At 34.6% G+C, this 4541-nt stretch overlaps 1 pseudogene; it reads left to right on the top strand.

The window, feature by feature from the left end:
* Nucleotides 1-2239: 2239 nt before the first annotated feature.
* On the top strand, nt 2240-3322 carry LOC128578040 (mitochondrial Rho GTPase 1-like; annotated as a pseudogene).
* Nucleotides 3323-4541: the final 1219 nt, after the last annotated feature.

Here is a 4541-nt window from a genome sequence, read left to right as displayed (position 1 = left end):
CAAATGTGCAAAAGGAATACATTTTGAGGAATAAAACCCACTGTTAAAAAATTAAGTAGAAAGACAATTATAGAATGTACTAAAATTGTAATTGTGGTGTACAGTTTACTTATAACTTGTATTAAGTCTAAAAGACAAATCTATCAAAAACATAATAGCTACAGCAACCTTTTAAAAGGTGGTATAACAATATGCAAATTGAAACAATAATAAAGTCAAAATGTGGGGTAGGAGACGGAGTTAAAGCATAGAGGATTTTTTTTTTTTTTAGATTTTTGGTTGGTTATTTCAATTGTTTTTTGAGAGCTAAGATAAATTTTTATTTCTTGAAAATAATTGTCATATCTATAATTTTTCTGCCAGCCTCATGTTAACCACAATGTAAAATATACATAATTTTTAAATTTAAATTTAAATATAGAAGTAAATTAAAAACAATGAATTAAAGTATGCTACCAGAGAAATTCACATAACAACAAAAGAAGAAAGAAAAGAAGGAAGCAGGAGAGAAGTTACAAAACAACAACAACAACAATAACAAATAACAAGTAACAAAATGGCAGTAGAAAGTTCTTATCAAAATAACACTGAATGTAAGTGGACATAATTATACAACTTAAAGACAGAGTGGCTTACTGAATAAAGAAATAAGACCTAACTATATTCATCTTACCAAAAACTTACTGTTTACCAGCCAGGGAAGACTAATGATCACTACTGTCTCCAGACATGAGTAAGTCACAATTTCCACCACCCATTGATGTTGGTGAGTTGGTGCTCAAGCTTTGTGTGGGACAATGATAGGAACTTATGAAACTATGCATGACAATGTTCACTGTGCTGTGCACAGAATACCTGTGATAATCACAGGGAAACAGTGAGACATGAGACAGTGAAGAATTGCAGTGATAAACTCATACAATGCCTATGCTTCTCTCCTGCCAGATCAATTTTCTAGAAATTCAAGTGCTCCATCCAGTGACAGCTCCCCTTATTCACTGTAGAGGAGAGTTACCAGCAGAGGCAAACAGGTACAGCAAAACCTTTATGTCTTTAGTTGAGAGAAGAAGGTCCAGATGAAAAGGAACCAGCATTAAGTACTCAGGCAACAAGAGAAAGCAAGATACTTCAACACACTGAAACATGGTACTTCACCAAAGGAAATTATTGTAACATCAGATAAAGAACTTAGAATTTGGAAGGTGAAATAGGTGAAAGGATTGGAGAGAAAGTTCAAAATCAACACAAACTAACTAAAAATTAAAAAAAATGATTTCAGCATGGAAAAAAATCATTAAAGAGGTAGATTACATAAGAAAATATATAACAGATCTTAAATGAATGAAAGAGTCATTTAAGGAATTTCAAAATATAGCAGAAAGTGATCACAACAGACTAGAAAGCAGAAAAAAAGGATTTCAGAGCTTGAGGACCAACTTTTGAAAAACACTAGTCAGCCAAAAAGGCAGAAAAGTAATTTTAAAAAATGAACAATAACTGCAAGAAATATGAGACTGTGCATAATGAGCTAATGTAATATTCATAAGTATCGTAAGGGGGAAGAAGAAAAAGCAAAATGCATGGAAAAGCTATTGGAGGAAATAATGGATGAAAATTTCTCTGGTATTTCTAGATATTTATATATTCAGGCTCAAAATAATCATTGAGCACCTGGAAAATGTACATTAAATAAGAAATTACCAAGGCACACAGTCAACAGTCTGCCCTGAGTCATTGTCTTGCACTTTTGGTAAGAATTTAAACTAGTACAACTGCTATAGAAAGCAATATAGAAATATATAAATGTAGGGTGCAGGAAAGCTGCCGGCCCAGGCAGCTTAAAAGGCTGGCAGGTGGCATTGGTAGCATAGTGAGAGCAGCACTGTGGAGTGGACCCACTGAGCTAAAGTACTCCACTCCACGCATGTAGGCCAAGGGCGGCCCCTAAGAGCCCTAGACATAAAGAAAGACGTTCAGATCCTGCTGGTGGGAGAACCTAGAGTTGGGGGGAAATCACTGATTATGTCTCTGGTCAGTGAAGAATTTACAGAACTTCCTCCTCCATCAGAAGAAATCACCATTCCAGCTGATGTCACCCCTCGGAGAGTTCCAACACATATTGTAGATTACTCAGAAGCAGAACAAAATGATGAACAACTTCAACAAGAAATATCACAGGCTAATGTCATCTGCATAGTGTATGCTGTTAACAACAAGCATTTTTTTTTTTTAACACACACTTTTCATCCAGAAAGGGAGACACAAAACTACTCGGATGGTGCTTCGACTATTTGGTTATGATGATGATCTGGATTTGATGCCTGAATATTTATTCCCCCTGCTAAAAATACATCCTGATTGCAATACTGAACTAAATCATCATGCATATTTGTTTATCCAAAGCACCTTTGACAAGCATGATTTGGATAGAGACTGTGCTTTGTCACCTGATGAGCTTAAAAGATTTATTCAAAGTTTTCCCTTACATACGTTGGGGGCCAGATGTGTATAACACAGTTTGTACCAACAAAGAGGCTGATAACCTACCAGGGATTCCTTTCCCAGTAGACCCTCACGACCTATTTAGATCTACAGCGGTGCCTGGAGTATTTGGTCTATATAGCCTATTCAATATTGACTGAACAAGAGTCTCAAGCTTCAGCCATTACAGTAACAACAGATAAAAAGATAGACCTGCAGAAAAAGCAGACTCAAAGAAATGTGTTCAGATGTAACTTAATTGGAATGAAAAACTATGGGAAAAGTGGAGTTCTTCAGGATCTTCTTGGAAGAAACTTGATGAAAGAAGAAAATTCGTGATGGTCATAAATCTTAGTATGCAATTAACACTGTTTATGTATATGGACACGAGAAATACTTGTTGCATGATATCTCAGAATCAGAAATTCTAACTATGGCTGAGATCATTTGTGATACTGTGTGCCTGGTATATGATGTCAACAATCACAAATCCTTTGAATACTGTGTCAGGATTTTTAAGCAGCACTTTATGGACAGCAGAATACCCTGGTTAATCATAGCTGAAAAGTCAGACCTGCATGAAGTTAAGCAAGAATATAGTATTTCACCTACTGATTTCTTCAGGAAACATAAAATGCCTCCACCACAAGCCTTCACTTGCAATATTGCTGATACATCCAGTAAGGATATCTTTGTTAAATTGACAACAATGGCCATGTTCCCACATGTGACACAAACTGACCTCAAGAGCTCCACAGTTCAGCTTTGAGCAAGTTTTGGTGCTACTGTTTTTGCAATTTGGGGCTTTGCTATTTACAGAGCATTATTGAAACAACGATGATTACAACAAAATACCGGCCTTACCAAAAACAAATACTTTTACATACATTCTGAATGCTTTAAATTCTGCTAGAAATATTGAGATATTTATACATGCAGAGTTACCTTAATAATATTTGTAATTCATGTGTAAAAGTATTTTAATGATAGTTGTAACTGCATGTACAGTTACATGTAACTGCTAGCATATGGAAAGAAACAGCCAACGGCCAACTAAAATGGCTAAATTTCAGAGGCCAAAAAGGAATAGTTTGTAAATAATGTACATTTTCAGGTAAAGTATAGTATCCTAAAATGAGTACTAGAAATGACATTTCTAGACATTTCTACATGGTATTGTTAATTTTCACTTAGCTCACTCTCCTAGTTTTAAGTCAGCCCAGAGATTGTATTTACTCATGGATCACTTATTTATTTCAAATTTACTCAGAATTAGCCTTCAGGCTCTGTAAGTACATGTGGCACAATTTGCCACTTTATTTCCACTTTTTAAAATACATAAGCCAGTGTCAGCTTACCAACATGACTTTCTATCAGTCAATTAAGATAGGCTAGACTTGAAGCCAATGTGCAGTATAGAAAATCATTTAGCTGAGTATGCAGCCCTTTTAAGGAAGAAGTAAAGCTAAAAGCAATTAACAGAGGTATTATCTATGTGAGTATGTTGCTTCCTTTGTCAGTATGTTGAATTTTATAGCCCTTTCAATCAAATGAGAAAGACAATTTGTATATTATTGTTTTTAGTTTAAATAGTCACCCTTACTACTGTTGAATTTCTTCCCAAAGTGTAAATCATTCTATAATGGCTGTGTCTATTATAGTATATTACAGTAGCTACATGTGTCAAAGAGTGCTCTATATATGGCTAGCATAACCTAGAGGCAGTACTTTTTAATAATAAAATAAATCTAATGAATATAAAAAAGAAATATATAAATGTAGAATTGTCATTTGATCTAGTGTTTCTACTACTGGGTATCTATCAAAAAAAAAAAAGGAAGTCATTTTATAAAAAGCACATCTGCACCAGAATACTTATTGCAGTAGAAATCACAGTTGCAAAGATTTAGAACCAACTTAAGTGCCCATCAACTGATAAATGGATAAAGAAAATCTGGCATACACACACATACAAACACACATACGCCATGGAGTAGTACATAGTCTTAAAAAGGAATATGTAATATATTTTGCAGCGACTTGGACAGAATTGTAGAACA

Source organism: Nycticebus coucang, chromosome X (genome assembly GCF_027406575.1).
Source record: "Nycticebus coucang isolate mNycCou1 chromosome X, mNycCou1.pri, whole genome shotgun sequence".
Taxonomy (NCBI): domain Eukaryota; kingdom Metazoa; phylum Chordata; class Mammalia; order Primates; family Lorisidae; genus Nycticebus; species Nycticebus coucang.
This window is presented reverse-complemented; position numbering and strand designations above follow the sequence as displayed.